General features: G+C 41.6%; 1 long non-coding RNA gene across 2 annotated transcripts; it reads right to left on the bottom strand.

Moving 5' to 3' along the window:
* Nucleotides 1-4,542: 4,542 nt before the first annotated feature.
* Nucleotides 4,543-19,110, bottom strand: LOC116564510. Of its 2 annotated transcripts, none has more exons than XR_004274936.1 (3): nucleotides 18,555-19,110; nucleotides 14,371-14,518; nucleotides 4,543-5,756 (listed from the first exon to the last, which is right to left on the bottom strand). It is a non-coding gene; the product is annotated as an uncharacterized LOC116564510 (long non-coding RNA). The 2 variants fall into 2 exon arrangements; XR_004274935.1 differs by having other exon boundaries at nucleotides 4,544-5,756; nucleotides 14,371-14,508.
* Nucleotides 19,111-19,798: the final 688 nt, after the last annotated feature.

Below are 19,798 nucleotides of genomic sequence, written 5' to 3'. Positions count from 1 at the left end.
TTTAGCCTGATGAAACGGAGTCTAACGTTAGAGGGGCGTAAGTATGTTTTAGACAAAAACTGGCCTTCTGCTCCGCCCCGCTCGGGGCGTCTCCTGCCGCGCACAGGGACCAGGGTTCGGTGTGGAGTGCCCCTGGTCTTGTACTGGGAAACGGGGTGCGGCCGGAAAGGCGGCTGCCCCTTTGCCCATCACACAATGCACGTTCGTGGGGAACCTGGCGCTAAACCATTCGTAGACGACCTGCTTCTGGGTCGGGGTTTCTTATGTAGTAGAGCAGCTCACTCGCTGCGATCTATTGAAAGTCAGCCCTCGACACAAGGGTTTGAAAAAAGAAGAAAGAAAAAACAAAACAAAACAAAAAGAAAACAAACAAACAAAAAAACTGGCCCTTTACTCACCCAGTTTCAAGTTTTTGAAGAATATGAGATACTCTTATTCTCCTGGATGCAGAAAGAGGATGTACTGCTCTCTGGTAGCAGAGGGTAAGCCACCTTGACAGAGGGGGCAGGAAAGTAAGGCTTCTCATAAAGATGGGGGCTGTCAAGATTGGTCAACGACCAGCAATCAACTTCTGGGTATAAGCCCAAAAGAATTACAAGCAGAGGCTGGGCGCGGTGGCTCACGCTTGTAATTCCAGCACTTTGGGAAGCTGAGACGGCGGGATTGCCTGAGGTCAGGAGTTTGAGTCCAGCTTGGTCAAAACAGTGAAACCCCATCTCTGCTAGAAATACAAAAATTAGCCGGGCGTGGTGGCCGGCGCCTGGAGGTCCAGCTACTAGGGGGACTGAGGCAGGAGAATCGCTTGAACTCAGGAGGTGGAAGTTGCAGTGAGCCAAGACCACTGCATTCCAGCCCCGGCAACAGAGTGAGATTGTCTCACAAAAAAAAAAAAAAAAAAAAAAAAAAAAAAGAATTACAAGCAAAGAGTCCAAGAGACATTTGTACTCCTATATTTGTAGATGCACTATTCACAATAGCCAAAACATAGAAGCACCCCAAGTGTCCATGTATAGATGAATGGAGAAACAAATGTAGTCTATGCGTGCAATGGAACATTAGCCTGAAAAAGGATGAAAATTCTGACCTGTGCTACAACATGGATGAACCTTGAGGACACTACGCTAAATGAAATAAGCCAATCGCAAAGGATAAATACTATATGATTTTACTTTTATGAAGTATCTAGAGTAGTCACATTCACAGAGACAGAAAGAAAGAAAGAAGATTGCTGGTTTCCAAGGATGAGAAGGGGAAGGAGCAATGGGAATTTCTTCTTAATGGGTGCAGGGTTTCAGTTTGGAAAGATAAAAAAAGGTTCTGGGGATCAATAGTGGTGATGACAACATGACAATGTGAATGTACTTAATGTCATCGAACTGTACACTTAAAAATAATGAAAATGGTAAATCTTATGCTATTAAATAAAAGACTAGTAGACCAGAGAGTGATGGGAATCGTGCTATTGGAGATGATGGTGGTGAAGGAGATGAGAAGGCGCAAAGAAATACATCTTTAGGTATAATGAGAAATGTATCCTTAGATAAGATTTCCCCACTATGTTATGATAAGAAAATGAGTCAGGCCCAGTGGCTTACGCCTGTAATTCCAGCACTCTGGGAGACTGAGACAGTTGGATTTCTTGAACTCAGGAGTTCAAAGTCAACCTGGGCAACATGGTGAAACCCCATCTCTACAAAAAATACAAAAAATTAACCAGGCTTGGTGGCGTGTGCCGGTAGTCCTAGCTGCTCAGAAGGTGGAGGTGGGAGAATCACTTGAGCCCAGGAGATCGACACCCAGTGAGCCAAGACTGAGCCACTGCATTCCAGGCTGGATGACAGAGTGAGACCCTGTCTCAACAACAATAACAAAAAAAGTAAAGGGAAATCTTGTCAGGTACTAATTTATTGAGTGCTTACCAATTACCAAAGATTAATTAGGCTAAGAGCCTTGCATTATGCATTAACTCATTTTTTCTTCACAATAGCCCCATAGGCGTGGGTACTACTGTTATACCATTTTGAGATTTAGCAAGATTAACTGTCTGTCTGAGGCATGGAGTCGATGAGCGCCAACAGAGCCAGGAGTTGAAGCCAGGGTGTCTGCAGAGCCCAGTTCTTCCCAAACATGTGTGCACCAGAATCTCCTAGTGGGATTGGGAAACCACACATTGCTGGACCTTAGCCCCTGAGTATCTGAGTCACTAGGTCTGGGGCAGGGGTCAAGGATTTGCATTTCTAACAAGTTCCCCAGTAATGCTCATGCTGCTGGTTGGGGACCACATTTGGAGAATTAGTGAACCAGCCTATGTTCTTAACAGCTGCAAGGTAACAGCAGAAGGAAGGATTGCTCTATACAGGAGGAACCTGGGACAATGGCACAGGGTGACTTGAGACAAGCAGAGTTCCCTACCCTCTATCAGCTGTGCCACCTTTTTCACTGTGACAACAGGGGCAGCTGCTGCTCTGCATCAGCAAGGTATGAGCTTTGAGGTATTTTGCCCAGGAAGTAATGGACAAAGATTAACAGAGTCATACATTCTAATATTTTTCTTTCCCCTGGCCTACCCAAATATTCCATGTCCTTTAGGCTCCAGGTGAAATTCCATCTAAGGCTGATCTCTGGGTCTTCATAACTCAGATTGTATTTAAACTTAATGTTACGCAGATTAGCATTTAATTATTCTCTAATTAATTTATGTGCTTTTGTCTCTCTTCCCTATCTGGCTTTAAAGCTTTTTGAGGTCAAGGACAGTGGTATATATTTATCTAGGACTTCCAGTATGGTTAGAACAGTCTTAGTCAGACTAGACGTATAATCAATGATTATTGAAAAAACTTGTTAAGCAAGTTAGAGATTGTCGTTATATCATATTAATACAAATAAGAGTAAGCATATGATGAACATATTTCAGAGACCTAAGTGTTGGTTAGCTGATGGCTATCCTGTTCATAGTTCAAACGGTGGCACAGATAGGAGTACTGTGGTTCAAGATACCTAAGTGATATCCACATAAATCTAAGAAGGCTGTAAGGGCATGAGTGTGCCTTGAAATTGTGCAGTGAACACCTTTACTACCCTAAGCCATGTCCTTGTGTACTGAGTGGCCCCTACAGGGACACTACTCCCTTCCAAGGAAGGTGATGTCCTTATAAGTACCATTTTAGCTCTCCCATAATATCTGGTGCAATCTCGGTTCACTGCAACCTCCACCTCCTGGATTCAAGCAGTTCTGCCTTAGCCTCCTGAGTAGCTGGGATTACATGTGCACCACTATGCTCAGCTAATTTTTTTTTTTTTTTGTAGTTTTAGTAGAAATGAGGTTTCACCATATTGGCCTGGCTGGTCTCGAACTCCTGACCTCAGGTGATCCGTCCATCTCGGTCTCCCAAAGCACTGGGATTACAGGTGTGAGCCACCAAGCCCAGCCTACTTTATTTTTCTTAAAGTCTAGTCAAGTACGGTAGTGAGAAGGAAAGAGTAGGACAAGGAACTTGATCGGCAACTGACTGTGAAAAATCAATTGAGACACTTCACTGTCTTCAGACCAGCCTGTACTTTTGCAATATTCTATAATTTTCTGATTTACTTGCTTTCTCTCCCCAACTCAATGTGCTAATGAGTGCCTTAAAGATAGGACCATGTTTTATCTTTGTATCCCTAGTGTCTTGAGAAGTATGCTGCATGTAGTAGATTCTCAAAATAAATGTTTGTTGAATGAAGTACCACGTGAGTGTGTGAGTGAAACATAGTCATTGGCAGGTTATTTGGAGCTCCAGATGTGGTGATACACAGTAAAACGCACTGAAATTGCTGGGAGAAAAAGCAAGATAATGGGCAAGTTCCAGGGAGAAAAGGTTAAAGGTGCCATCTGCGTTTTGGTAGTTTTCCCTTGTAGAGTCCTACGATGGATTTTCCCGCCAACAATCCAGAATGACAGATGGAGTGTTTCATCCTGCAGTTACACACGAGAAAAATGCTTTGGTTCCAGTTTTGTAATTTCCACGTTTTTCCTTGATAATTTAGTCAAATCAGGAAACCTTGTTTTCTTAAACAATTATAATGCTCATATTAAAGGCCTTCATGGGAAAATTCCATTTTAGAAATTACTATGGAGATGTAACAAAGCTCATCAGTGCTTTATTGTCTCCAAGAATATACTCCTTCATTTGACCTCCTAAAAACACCTCTTTGTTACTTGGCCTTTGTGTTAGTCATCAGTGCTGTTTCCCGGGGTCATGAGTGTCTGCCCACCCTCCTTCTCAGCACGTGGCAGGATGGTGCTTCTCTGTCCCCCTTGAAGTTCGATGAGCCAGGTGACTTGCTTTGGCCAGTGAAATGTGAGGGAGCAGGGGACATGTGTCACTTCCTGGTGGAATTTTCAAGAACCAGTGTGCCCTTCCCTACCTTATCCTTCCCATTTCACTGGCGATGGGTCAAACTGAAACCTCCGTCAGCCTGAGGTCTCTAAGTAATTTCTATGAGTAATGTGTTCATACTTCTTGTAGATGGAAAGTCAAAATGATCAAAGAAAGTGCTTCTTTGAAGTGCCTTAGAGAAATAACTGGCTAGACAGGTCTATTTCAACTCCTCCCTTTTATTTGAAGACATTACTTCATAGTTAGTGCATTACAATCTGTGTGAGCATGGGTGGCTTCAAAGGCCTATGAAGGATCAGCAGCCCTTCCCAGTGTAAACACGAGTCTACTGTGTCTGATGAGTGCCTTTTATAGCCGTCAGTCCTGCCATTGTTAGAAATGCCATTACAAGCTTTGTTCAATAAAAGATACTTACTCCTCATTCCTGAGCATTATCTGCAAGGTGTCCCTGTTTCCTAGTCCCTTCCAGCCAGCCCACCCCACGTCTTCTGCCTCTCTTTTGTTGTTAATACCCCCCAGTCATCCCTGCGCAGAGGCAGCCTGGGTACTCTGCTGCTAGCTTTCGTTTGCCCATATCCAGAGCCAGGCTGTGATAGAGACCCCTGCAGTATGGGAGCCTGGCTGAATGTTGGACTTTGTGGCTGCTGATCCTGCCTTGTTTCTTGGGCTCAGAGCCAGGGTGGATCTTGGACAAAGTACTAAGCAGGCTAACTTTGTTCTCAGACCCACACATCCCTCTTCACACCTGGGCGACAGCACTGCATAGGACGCATGGGGGATTGAGTCTCCCACTACACTGACTAGCTGTGTGACCTTGAGCAAATGACTTAAAATCTTGACACCTCAGCTTCCTGAGTTCTTAAAGCTGGTACTGGTGCCTAGCTCAAAAAGTGATTGTGAATTAAATAACACAATACCTATATGCTTGGCATGCTGTAACCCTTCAATATATTTTAAGCTTCATTATTAGTTTTGTTAGTTTTAGTCTTACTAAGATGCAAATGACTGGTAAGGCTTGGATGTGTTCCTCCTGGGCTGTGGGAAGCCTGGTGTACAGGAGTCTGATGTTCCTCCTGGAGGAGAGACAGTGACAACAAGGTACACACACTGCAGCACGGCTCTGTGCTGTGTGCTCACCTACATGCATACAAGAACCCTTCTGGGATAGAAGATACTTTATTTCTTTGTGAAAACAATATTTTAAAAAGGATATCAGCTTGTGCTGCTGAGCCAAACAACAGAAAATAAAGAGCTCTGGAAAGTGATAGTTCTTAGCCAGGAAATCCTCAGCAATTTGGGATAAATGGGAGAGTGGGGAAGCTGGGCAGTGTCCAAGATCGATGCAGTGAATGAGTCCATGAGTCCATCACACACGTTCTGCAGAGAAAGGAAAACAGGGTGTATGAAATGTTTTAGTAAGTACTAAACATTTACTAAACAGCTAGCAGAAAAATTGCTTATCACGTGAGGCATAAAACTGTAGTGGAAGCTGGGAATGCACAAGTGGTGTGAGACTGTACAGGAAGCATGAGTCTTGTTGGAACTGAGACATGGGAGAAAGCAAGGGGCCCAACTAAACACTGCATTTTCACAGGCTGAGGGACTGGTGTAAGATGTCTGATATATTCCTGTCCAAAGTCATGGGTTGGCTTTACTCTGTTGGTGTGTGTCTGCCTCTCCTTTGGCCAATGGCCTGCTTGAAGAGGGGGTTGTGCCTTCACCACTCTTCTCTCTCCCAAACTAGCTCTGTGCTTGGCACATGGTAAGTGTCACCTAGGTGTTTAGCGAGTGAATGATTGAGTGAATCCATCTCAGGAGCGAGGTTCCAAGGTCTAAGCAGGCCTAGCATATAGGAAGCTTGTGCTAAGGCAGTCAGCTAGGAACTCTAGGTTTCTGCCTAAGGACAGGATAGGTGGAAGCATAGGTAAGTTGGAAAGAGGCCAGCCTTCTTCAGGGCATTCCTGTTATGAAGTGTGAAGGTCTGCAGGGACTTTGAACTCAGCATTGCAAAAGTTTACTGATGAAGATGTAGGAAAAGGTAGGCATGAGATCCTGGTAGAGCCATTCAGGAGGCTCAGAAGCCCGTGGTTTTGAGGGAAGTATGGAGCCAAAATGCTGTCAAACCTCTTAGGTCTCAGAAGGGAACCTAACCTTGAAAATTGAGTTATTTGTGTATAGAGAACATCATACCTTGGGCCAAGTGTGGTAGCTCACCCCTGTGGTCTCAGCACTTTGGGAGGCCAAGGTATGGGTTGAGCCCAGGAGTTGGAGACCAGCCTGGGCAACATAGTGAGACCCCAGCTTTACCAAAAAAAAAAAAAAAAAAAAAAAAAAAAAAATTAGCAAGGCATGGTGGTACATGCCTATAGTCTCAGCTACGCAGTACCTCAGGCTGAGGTGGGAAGATTGCTTAAGCCCAGGAGCAAGAGGCTGCAGTGAGTCATATCACATCACTGCACTCCAGCCTGAGTGACAGAGTGAGACCTTGTCTCCAAAAATTAATTAGTTAATTAAATGAATAACATTTAAAAACTAAAATTTTACCTTGTTTGAGGCACCTCAGGATCTTACCCGGATACAATTGTGATCATTTTTTGAGCACTTTTATGCCAGGTATTGTGCTAAGTGTTTTGGGTACTACTTTATCTAACTTAATTCTCATAACAACTTCAAAGATAAGTACTATGATCCCCATTTTAAAGGTGAGAACTGAGGCTTAGTAAAGTTAAGTAACTACTACATTATAGATCACAGATTCAAAGCCACGTGGTATGACTACAATATCTCATGCCATTGACCACTAAGAAAAACTCCTACCTTTATTTTATTTGCAGGTTAGGGTGCGTGCATATGTATGTAGACTTAAAACATCTACCATCATTTTATGATTCTTCTACAAATGTTGCTTCTAGAACTCCTTGGCTATACCCTTAAATTTCTAGACTGGGGAGATACAGACGGACTTTATGGTGGTTTCCAGAATCTCTACCTGCTGAGGTTCCCACCCTCTTGAGTGTAGGCAGGACACGAGACTTGCCTGTAACCAATGGAATATGGTGAAGGTAATGGGGTGTCGTTCCCATGATTATGTTAGTTCATGTAGAACTCTATCTTCTTAGTAAACTTGGATAGAGTCTCTCTCTCTCTCTCTCTCTCTCTCTCTCTCTCTCTCTCTCTTGCTGACTTTGAAGAAGTGAGTTCACGGCAACTCACTTCTTCAAAGTCAGCAATAGAGAAAGGCAAAGAAATAAATTCAACAATCCGAGGGCGTATGGACAGAGATCTTTACCTGGTCAAGCCTATAATGAGAACCCAGCCTTGGCCAACACCTTGATTGTCGCCTGGTGAGACCCTAAGGACAGAGCCCTTCTGAGCTGTGTTCAGGCTTCTGACTCAAAGAACATGTGAGAGAACAAGCATGTGTTGTTTGAAGCTGCTAAGTGTGTGGTAATTTGTCACACAGCATAGAAAACAAATACACAGACCATTGCCTGAAAGGAAGAAAAAACCTTGCTATGTGATGATTGGAGAGACACAGAGTTCAGAGGATGGTGCAAAGCTGTTCTTGTTTTTTTCCGTTTTTGGAAATTAGTATATGAGAATCCTCCTCCTTGGTGGACAACAATAAGGCCTTTGTTTAAAAAACAAACAAACAAAAACCCAGCCTGTCTCCCTTTGTTCTCCAGCCAGCCCCTCCCTCTCATGTGTCCTCTGGAGTCCTAGCTCTCAAGCTCTCAGTGGAGCTGCACAGTGGGGAAGAATGTCCTAGTCCCTTCAGGCTTTCAGGCTGCTATAACAAAATGCCATAGACTGGGTGGATTATAAACAACAGAAATTTATTGCTTACCGTCCTGGAGGCTGGGAAGTCCAAGATCAAGGTGTTGACAGATTTACTGTCTGGTGAGGGCCTGCTTCCTCATAGATGGTCGTCTTCTCACTGTCACCTCACATGGTAGAAGGGGCAAGATATCTCTCTGGGGTCTGTTATATGGGGCGCTAATCCCATCATGAAGGTTGCACCCTCATGACTTCATCTAACTCTAACCACCTCCCAAAGGCACTTGGGGATTAGAACTTCAACATACGAATTTGGGAGGGACACACATTCAGTCCATTGCAGAGCGTTCAAGTCCTTTCCATTATGCCCAATGGAAGGGAAATAAAAATGGCATGGCCTCAGGGTGAAGCAACTACAGGATAAACATATCTTTCCACATACTGATTACTTCTAATTGTGTATATCTCTGTATTATGATGCCTGGAGTTTCTGGGGTTTTTTTTTTCCCCATGTTACCAAAGACTCCCTTCTATTATTTCAGTTGGTATAAAACAGGGTCTAATTAAGTTGTTAGCTCATTACCTCACCTCTGGGAATGAGGGGAAAGAAGAAAATTTCACTGGGCCTCACCTCTTATCAGAAAAAAGGTTTTGTATCCCTGAGAGCAGGGAAACTGCAGGTTAAAGGCTAAATTCCTTTGGTTGTAATGTAATACCAAAGCTGTTCTTTTTTTTAAGGATCAAATAAAGCCTGTACTTAAACCAATTGTGCGTGCAAATACAATCGCTGTCCCTCTTGCTGTGACATGTTTGTGCTGGCTGAAGCTTGAAGTATCCAAGACTGAAGCTCACAGGGGTTTGGGCGGAGAACTGGTCCAGGGCAAAGAGGGCAGGTGACTTACTGATTGCATAAAATTCCCTCCCTGCGATCAAAACAACAGCCCCGCCGCCATTCGTGCTTGAGCGTCGCAATGGGGTGGTAGGAGAATGTGTGTTTTGCCTGCCTTGTTGCAAGGAGGAAAGGGAGGGTGGCTCTGTCCTGGATGAGGAGGCAAAGGTGGCATTCCTGTATTTTTGTTGGATCCCTTTGCATGACCAACCTCACCTGTCAAAACATGATGAGAACTAGAAGTAGAACAAAGAAGAGAGAAGCAGGAACCAGTGAGAAGACAGATTGAACTGAGCCAGGCAGGGTCTTAAAACACAGCCTGGAAAACGTCCGATTGCATTTTACAGCTGCTTGAACTTACCATTTTTGGCTAACGTGTATGTGTGTATTTATATGTTTGTCTATATGACCATGAAATTATTATGTCTAGGCCAATGGATTTTTTATTTTTATTTTTATTTCTTAGAGACAGAGTTTTGTTCTGTCACCCCAACTGGAGCGCAGGGACATGCTCATAGCTCATGTAACCTCCAACTCTTTGACTCAAGCAATTCTCCTACCTCAGCCTCCAGAGTAGCTGGGACTACAGCAGTGAGCCACTGCTCCAGCACCGATGGATATTTTTTAATATTATCATGTATGTAGATATAAATATGTAATTTCTAGACAACAAGTATCAAACATATTAATTTACTTTGTGCAATGCCTTTCACCACCTAACTATAGCTAGTGATTTCTAGCTTTTTAAGATACAGCTTTATAAACAAAGTGCTTGGCTGCGCACGGTGGCTCAGGCCTATAATCCTAGCACTTTGGGAGGTTGACAAGAGCAGATCACCAGAGTTCAGGAGTTCGAGACCAGCCTGGTCTACATGTTGAAACCCCATCTCTACTAAAAATACAAAAAATTAGCCAAGCGTGGTGGCACATGCCTAGAATCTCAGCTGCTTGGGAGGCTGAGGCAGGAGAATCACTGGAACCTGGGAGGTGGAGGCTGCCGTGAGTTGAGATCATGCCACTGCAATCCAGCCTGGGCAACAGAGCAAGACTCCATCTCAAAATTAATTAATTACTTAATTAATAATAAAATAAACAAAGCAGTTTCACATAATTATCTCAGTTAGAGGCCTGAACATCAGCTCACCCTCTTCTGATCCGAGGACTCTTAGAACTTCCACTTTTGACTTTCAGGCCCAGTCTACCAACTATGTGTTCCTCAGAATTTCATGATATCCAAGGCCAGCTCTGTCACTTGAGCTCTGCTGTCTAGTCTGACTCAAAGCCTTCTTCCTATTCCTGGTATTTCTGAGTTCCTGAAACTGCCCTCCTGCCTCTTGTTCTGTGATCAGCTCATTCAGCATTTTCTCCAAATATTCCCTTCACCTGTTTGCTTTCATGGACATTACAAGTCTTCTGAGGACATTTTCTTCCCACTGCCTCTTCCTGGACAGGATAGGTTTTTGTTTTGTTTTATTTTGTTTTGTTTTGTTTTGTTTTGTTTTGTTTTTTCTTTCTCATCCACCTTGCACTGTAAGGCTGAGAAGTAGAAAAAGGCATCCCCCTGGCTTCTCACTGTTGACTGCGAAGCATTTCTCTCCCTCCCTCCTGACAGGGTGTCCTCGTGCTCCTTTCCCATCATCTTGGACCAGTCATCTCCTTGACCTCCGCTCACTCCTACTCATTTAAGAAATACTTGAGCCCCTGACCAATGTGCTTTCTGTCCACCCCACATCTGCATCATTCTCTGACCTCAGCATTCACAGGTGGCCCTCTCTACACTCTGATATCGCAGTTCCTTAAATTCTTCACCCCACTCCACTTCATCTCAGCCAGCCGCCCCATTGGCCACTATTGGGCTTTTTATTTACACCATCAGTACCTGCTTTCTTTCTGAAATCTCCAACTACTATCTCTTTCCTAGTCATCAGCTGACTGGCTTTGTTGCTACATTTATTTTACCTAATGCATGGACTCTAACACTTAAGAATTATCTGTAAGCCTTCTTCCATCTTTATTTATTATTTACTTTTTGGTGGTAGGGTCTCCCTTTGTTGCCTAGGCTGGAATGCAGTGGTATGATCATAGCTCACTGCAACTTATACCTTAGATCCTCCCACCTCAGCCTCTAGAGTAGCTGGGACCACAGTATGCACCATCACACTAGGCTAATTTTTTTTTCTTTTGGTAGAGATGGGGTCTCAGTTTGATGCCCAGATTGGTCTTGAACTTGTGGGCTCAAGGTATCCCCCATACTTGGCCTCTCAAAGTGCTAGGATTACAGGCATGAGCCGTCACACTTGGCCCCATCTTCATTTTATTCCCATCTGATTTAGAGTTCATTTCCACTGATATCATTTCCTTAAACATATTCTTGACTCATTAGGTATTCAGAGACAAAAATAAATCTTAATCTAAATCTCATACCTTATACAAAAATTAACTCAGAGTGAATTATACATTTAAATGTAAAATGCAAAACTATAAAATTTTAGACGATAACATAGAGGAGTCTTTGGGACCTCGGTCTTGGTGAAGAGTTCTTAAATGTGATTCCAAAAGCACAATCCATAAAAAAAATAATAAATTGGTGGGAAGCTGGGGAGAGATAGCAAGGGGAGAAATGCCAGATGTAGGTGATGGGGAGGAAGGCAGCAAATCACACTGCCACGTGTGTACCTATGCAACAATTTTGCATGTTCTTCACATGTACCCCAAAACCTAAAATGCAATAAAATAAATAAATGGGAAAAAAAAAATTTAAAAAAATAATAAATTGGACTTCATTAAAATTTAAAAGTTTTACTCTGCAAAAGACCTATTGGGGATAAAAAGACAAGCTAGAGACTGGGAGACATATTTGCAAATCACACATCTGACAAAGGAGTAGTATCTAGAATATATAAAGAACTCTGAAACTCAACATTAAAAAGAATAAAGTTGAAAGTTGGCAAAAAGCATCCAGAGAGTTCACCAGAGAGGATACAAAGATGGCAAACAAGCATTTGAAGATATGTTCAGTATCACTAGCCATTAAGGGAAATGCGAATTAAGACCATTACTATATACACATTAGAACTGTTGAAATAAAAACTAATGACAACATATTGATCTAAATAAATTATCAAAGAAATAAATAGATGGAGGAGCATAGAAAGATCTTTCATGCAAATGAATTTCAAATAATGTATGAGGGTACTGTACCCTCAAGGAGGTGGAACATAGCTTCCCATTCCTTAAGTGGCTTCCTGCTGAAGAGTAGTATGGAAAGAGGGAAAAGGAGTAACTTCATAAGGAAGAAATGTAGCAAACACTATCTCAACCAGTTGATCAAGGTTGATATCAGTAGTGATGTCCTATTGGTAGTGTGTACTCTTAAGAGAATATGATGAGAATTCTATCAAGAATTCTTGACAGCACTTTGTGTGGTCTTCCTCCCCACAACCCCAATCTGAACATGAGAAAAACATTAGAAAACATCATGAAATCAAGTACAGTTAACTCTTAAACAATAGGGTTTAAACAGTGTGAGCCTACTTATACACAGATTTTCTTCCACTTCTACTGCCCCTGAGACAGCAAGACCAACCCCTCCTCTTCCTCCTCTTCTTCATCCTATTCAATGTGAAGATGATGAGGTTGAGACCATTATGATTTCCACTTAATGAGTAGCAAATATATTTTCTCATCCTTATGATTTTGTTAATAACATTGTCTTTTCCCTAGCTTACTTTATTTGTAAGAATATAGTATACAATACATAGAACATACAAAATATGTGTTAATCTACTATGTTAACAGTAGGCTTCTGGTTAATAATAGGCTATCAGTAGTTAAGTTTTGGTGGAGGGTCAAAAGTTATACTTGGATTTTCAACTACACAAAGGGTCAATGTCCCTAACTTCCACATTGTTCAAGAGTCAATTGTCTATGTTGAATAGAGACTTGAACCCAACTTTTCTGTCCCATAAGCCAGTGCTTTTTCTACTATGTTTAACTTACCAAGGGGAAGGTACTTTTTGATGGCCGTGGATTCAACCTACATCCACTAGAGTCTCAGGGTCCTCTGGATTACACAAAATTCAGGAATTCAAAGACTAAATGGGGCATAGCAATGGTTCCCAAATGGTGAGAAGGGCCAGAGTTTTTACTGGCCCATAGAACACCTATTGTAGAATTTTCCAGCTTCTCTCTGTAAGAAAGGAGACTATATGGTTTTGCCCTGAAAGTGAGGGGCAGTAACTGGGGAGAGCCCTGAGCTTACTTCCTGCAGGGTCCCCACCACCCACCTGGCCTGACTCAGCCAGTCTTCTACCTACCCATTTGTTAGCAAGGTAAAAGAAAGGACTTGAGAATGTGGGAGCTACTGTTCCTTAGCATCTTGATTTGCCTAGACTATGTCAAAATAATTGAAACAGTGTTAGACCCAGCTCAGTGACTCACACCTGTAATCCCAGCATATTTGGGAGGCGAAGGCAGGTGGATCACCTGAGGTCAGGAGTTCCAGACCAGCCTGATCAACATGGTGGAACCTCTCCTCTACTAAAAATAAAAAAAATTAGCCAGGTGTGGGGGCTCATGCCTGTAATCCCAGCTACTCAGGAGGCTGAGGCAGGAGAATCACTTGAACCCGGGAGGTGGAGGTTGCAGTAAGCCCAGATTGAACCATTGCACTCCAGACTGGGCAACAAGAGTGAAACTCCGTCTCAAAACAACAACAACAACAACAACAAAAACAGTATTGATACTGGTGTTTTCATTTTCATTTTTGCTCATATCTATAAAACAGAATTTTTGATGATGGCAGTAATAAAAATGTAACACAAAAACAAGTTACACCTTAGTGCTCTTCATCATGGGTGCTATCAAATACCAGAGTATGAAATACACCTAGTGCTATCAAATTTTTAAAAAATTGTACCAAGGGAACATAACATTTGTTGTAGTATAAAATAAATTTTAATGTTATAAATGTTTCTAACTTTATATAAAACTATAAGTATATCCTTTAAAATTATCTGCAGTTAACAAATTGTATTTCTTGGGAAGAGCTCCTTTGTGTTCTGACATTATGAACTTCCTACATTTTTGGTGTTGAAATATCCTTTCCTGTCTGAAATAATGACAATGATAGCTTTTTGTTATTGTTGTTATTGGCAAAATTAACAGTTTGGCAACTCTCTGTTAGTTCTTTCTACTGCTTTGGGAAACTTGACTGTCCTGAAAATTTAAAGTCTGAAAACTACTAACCAGAGAATGCTATTATTCTAAAATATAGGTGAATTAAATCGATGATTTTTTAAAATTCTATGTAAATTAAAAACTCACTTGGCTGGTGAGAAGGCTGGGGAAAAGAAGAACTCAGAAACTTTGGCTGGTTTCATTAGTTGTGTTTCACATAATCTGCTGTGAAAAATTTCACTTTCTTCTACCACTTCCTTACTAGTTATTTTATGAACACCAAATCTGAAAAGAACTGAAATTGTAGAAACTGGAATATATTATAGCTTCATAGTATCATATATCACAACTCTTCAGAACATGTATATTTCACGGAATGATATGCTATAAAGGTTTGCTTTCATTTGTTTTCTGTGTGTTTGCTTTGATATTTTGCTCTTGATGTCACGTGAATGCTATGAATTAGTGAAAGTTGCAAAATGTGCTCTGTAATTGTTGGGGTAGTTTCTTAACGTTTGTATCAGAGAAACTAAGTTGATGAGAAACATGGAAATGTGCTTCTGCGTTTAGTAATTCTTTCCCTTACATTGTATAATGTAAGCAATAGAGCCATTCCATTAAAGTGTGAAAATAATTTCCTCATGAATTCTGTATCAATGTGGGAAATTTTGAGCATGTGTGGAGTTTTACTCTGCCTAGCTGCTCAAAGGCTGTCTAAGGAGGTAAAAATAGGCACTGGTGGGATTTTCCCTTCATTTCAGTCCATGCACCAATTCAAATGAATCTAATTTTGCCTCATTAGAAAGCAGATCCCTTTACTCCATTTTATGCCATCTCCATTTCAATGAGCTGCGGAAGGGAAACACCATTTCCCTGACACTGACAATTTCCGAATGAGACCATTTGCAGAGGCTGAATATTTCGCCCACAGCAGGTAGTTTTACATCAATTTGCATTAATAGCAAAATTGGAAGAGGTAGCTTGTTAGCATTTCCCTGCTTGCCCTGGAGACTAAAATGTGCAACATTGAGTACTATGCCATTTTGAAAATTCATTTCCCTTTGGAATATAAGTGCCTTCCAAAATTGACTCAGATTAGAGCTTTTACTATTGATATTTAGAAACAATTTGAGACAATGGTTGCTAAGATACAATGTGTTATACTTATCCCAATATAATTTCAGTTTTATTTTTATTGCAAAGAAGGAGATGAGAAAATGTCAGGTCTTAATTTGGGGTAGCTTTTTATGTCCAAGTAAACAGACAGTAAATTCCTTATTGGTGTCACTTCTTTCAAATAACGAAATATTTGATGGAGATTTATCTGCAGATAATAGTAATTTGGGAAATATGAAAATGTTGGTGAGGTCAGAGAGCAGTAGAAAAGATCAGGTGTTGTCGCTCACGCCTGTAATCTCAGTGCCTTTTAGGAGGCCATGGCAGGAGGATCACTTGAGCCCAGGAGTTGAAGACCAGCCTGGGCAACATACCAAAACACCATCTTCACAAAAATTCAAAAATTAGCTGGGTATGGTGGTCCGTGCCTGTAGTACTAGCTACTTGGGAGGTTGAGGTGGGAGGATCACCTAAGATAAGGAGGTCGAGGCTGTGGTGAGCTGTGATCATGTCACTACATTCCAGCCTGGGTGACAGCGTGAGACCTTGTTAAAAAAAAAAAAAAAAGGAGCCAAACATCTCAAGTTGATGAATACACAAAAATGTAGCATCAAGAACATTCAGAAAAGGGAGATAGAATTTGTAGATGAGAAATAAATTTGCATAAAATACTTTAAGACACCAAAAATTCCCAGACATTTTAACCTAAAACTATATGTATTAGGTTCTTGTTAAGGAATAGAAGAGGTTAATATTTTTAGCAGGAAGAAACTATTAGCAAATCCACAAATTATACTTTTATTTGTTCTTCCATTATGAAGGATACACATTTGTTAGCTTAAGTAAGATCTCCTGCCTTACACAATTTCACTGTGGAAAAAATAATATTGACCAAGCCTCTGATCCTGCCTGACATGAAACTGATACACACTTAGAATCATGGAATTTTTTAGCTGGAAAGTACCTTTGGATGACAATTAAAGGCATTAAAAATGTATGTCCTTCACACCAGTTTCATTTACAATAAGTAATTATAAATGCCACAAAGATAGAAAGTTTAAATAATTATACTGGACAATAGTGCAAACAGGGTCCTCATGATGAATTTGTTAATTCTCTTTTCTACTAGTGGGTAAAGCTCTTCATAGAATTCTAAAATTTTAGATGTACAACACTTTGGGGATGACTAATTTTGCACAGATGAGGAAACCAAGACGGAGACAGGATAGTTGACAACACGAAAATCTCACAGTAACAAAGCCAAGTTCAACACAGAGAAAGACTGAGCTTTGTGCAAATAGAACTTTAGGGCCTTTATTCAGGGAAGCAGACTTCTTCCACAGACCACTATGGCCTCAGGGTGGGAGACCCTGAAAAACTCAGATAATAGTGAGAAATGAGGAATCCAGGCCAGAGCTGAACCTACTCTGAAAGGGCCTGTGAAAGATCAGAATATCTTTTCCAAATATGAAGGATGGTTGAGCTAAAGATGCTTAAGAAGAAACAGACACAGGAGAGGTCTCTGCCCCCATTTTCCCAAAAGGAAAACATAGATTTACAGAGGCAAAAAGTATCCTGGCCACCAACCCACACCTTTTCCCCCAAGAAAAGGTTAATGGCTGAAGACAGCTTTAGATCGTCATCAGCCTGGAGTCGGTACCAGAGGAATTTCTATTGGCAGGCTTTCCCAACTAGTGTTTATCTGCTGTTTGTTTGCCTTTCCTCAAGCTGCCAGCCTACTCACAGAAACTCAAAGTCCTTTCTTGTTGTCCTGCCACTTCTCTAAAAATCTATTGTTCTTTGTTGAAGATGCTACATATAAACTGGAACTTAAAGCCTCCTCTTTGAAAACTCATTCTCTGGATGTCTCCCATAAGTGTATAAAATACCCATATTAATACACTTCTGTTTTTATCCTGTTTGTCTGTCTGTTATGATGGGTCCATTCCAACTAAGAACCTATTGGAGGTGATCATTACTCCCTTGAAGCTCTTTGTTGTCTGTGTGTTTACTGATCATCTCCTTGGTGAGAAAGAACTGTTAACTTAGATCAGAAACTCATAGAACATGACTTGTAACTCATTGTATGTAAAGGAGCCTAAATTAACTGTTCAAAACCCAGAGACACTATACCAGAGTAGCCAGGACCTCAGGCCCTGGATGCCAACTGTCTGGGTTTGGTTGTAGGGTGAGAGAGCAGAGGAATTGCCATCCAAACCCTTGTAGGTCATGACAAAGGTTTGTATTGTTATCCCAAGAGCTTTGGGAAATCAGAGAAGAGTGTGCTCCAATTCATATTCAAAAAGCTTACATGAAAAACCTCTGTCCATTACTAATTGTGTGAATTTGGGCAAGTAATTTATCCTGTCTGTGCCACAAATTCTTCATGTAAAAAGACACTCACCTTTTACTGTTGCTAGGGGAATTAAATGAGATAATGCTTTAAAATGCCCCAAACAATGCCTGGGGCACAGCAGGCTGTGGATGGACCGTAATGGGATTCAGCTCTGCATTTCCATAGTCTGACCAAGGGGTCATCGTAAGTGATGAAAGAAAAAGAAAAGACCCAAAGGGAATTTAAAGGTTGATAATAGAGAAGAAAAGATGTCAATGATGATGAGAAGCTACAGGGTCTACAGACTCATTCCAGGATTGGTGGGAAGTAGGAGATAAATGGGGGAGAGGCTCTGGGTTTTGAAATTGGACTTCAGAGACCTCTCACTTTGAATCTACAGCCCTTTGAAATGCTAGTCATGCATGAACAGCATCCTATGCACTCCAATGCTAATAAATTTTTCAGCAGCTCCACTTTGAATTGAGCCAAATATCTAGAGCACAGTAATTCTCTGAACTGTAAGAACTGTGATCATAGCAAACTCACAGTGAGGGTAGATTTGCTCAGTTTGGCATCTGAAGCTAGCTAAAATCTTGGCCCAACCTGAATCTAATTCTTACAGCTCCCTAACCTGAAGGGTGCTTAAAACATTTCCCTTGCTCAATAGCAAGCCCAGGCTCCCTAAGGCAGCCAGTCACCACCTGTCTCTTCCATGTCATCTCACTGCTCCTGGCCTTACATTTCGTGCTCTCACAGCAACCCTGAGTGACCTGGAGGTCCTCTTTCTCCCTACACACCAGTACATCTTCTAACCTGTTTCTTTGCTCAGAAGCATCCTCTCCCTGCCTCACCTGCACAATTGCATGTGATTCCTACTCACTGCCACCAGGAAGCCTTCTCTGACGCCTCTGACTGGAAGAGGTGCCCCTCTTTTCATAACCTGCTCCACACATTGTGTTACAGTTCCTGGTTCCTCTTGTTGACTCTGAGCTCTTTGTAGCCATAGTATTCAGTGCCTGGCTTAGAGAAGGCCGTCGTTCTCATAAGTGAGCCCTTTGATCCACGTAAACTGCTCACTCTCTGTCCCAGGGATACGTTCCCTGCATTTTTAGAATACCTGAAACTCTTGCTCCATGTATTGCATGCTTCTGTGTGTCACTGTGTCTTTTACTATCTGTTTAAGCCTTTCCCAAACACAGAGTATTTAGGAGAAAGACAATAAGAAGCTTTTCCATCTCTTTATCCCCAAAACTTTAATGTAATGGCCAAACACATGGAGGTGCTTGATAAATAGTTGTCAGTGATGAAATGCTGCTTTCTGCCTTTACTGTCTTCCCATCAAACCCCACTCATCTTTAAGGTCTACCTCTTCCATGGATTGTTGCTTTTATTTATTTATTTTTTTAGAACACTTAGCCACTCACTGTACTGTTTTTTTTTTTTTTTTTTTTTTTTCGTTTTTTATTGAGATGCAGTTTCGCTCTTGTTGCCCAGGCTGGAGTACAATGGCAGGGTCGCAGCTCACCACAACCTCTGCCTCCGGGTTCAAGCAATTCTCCTGCCTCAGCCTCCCTAGCAGCTGGGATTACCGGTGTGCACCACCACACTGGCTAATTTTGTATTTTCAGTAGAGATGGGGTTTCTCCATGTTGGTTAGGCTGGTTTCGAGCTTCTGACCTCAGGTGATCCACCCACCTCAGTGTCCCAAAGTGCTGGGATTACAGGTGTACTTGACTTTTTTATTATTATATTTTTATTTATTTATTTATTTTCTGATACAGAGTCTTACTCTGTCAATCACGGCTCACTGCAGCCTTGACCTCCAGGGCTCAATCGATCCTCCTAATCAACCTCCCAAGTAGCTGGGACTACAGGCATGTGCCACCATGGCACAGCTAATTTTTGCATTTTTGGTAAAGACGAGGTTTTTTTCATGTTCCCCAGGATTTAACTGTTCTATGTATGTACATAAAGTATCTCATACAAGCTTTCTTTCTTTTTTTTTTTTTACAAAATTATCTGTATCTCATATTCTTTTGTAGCACTCTCCCTCTGTAATATGTAAAATCATTTTCCTTGTTAATCTTCTCAGGTTGAGATAAGCAGGAAAGAACGTGATGTAAA

This window comes from Sapajus apella, unplaced genomic scaffold, assembly GCF_009761245.1.
Source record: "Sapajus apella isolate SASKATOON/1434 unplaced genomic scaffold, GSC_monkey_1.0 scaffold2, whole genome shotgun sequence".
Lineage (NCBI taxonomy): Eukaryota > Metazoa > Chordata > Mammalia > Primates > Cebidae > Sapajus > Sapajus apella.
Note: the sequence above shows the minus strand (reverse complement) of the source record. Positions and strands in the feature narration are given on the sequence as shown.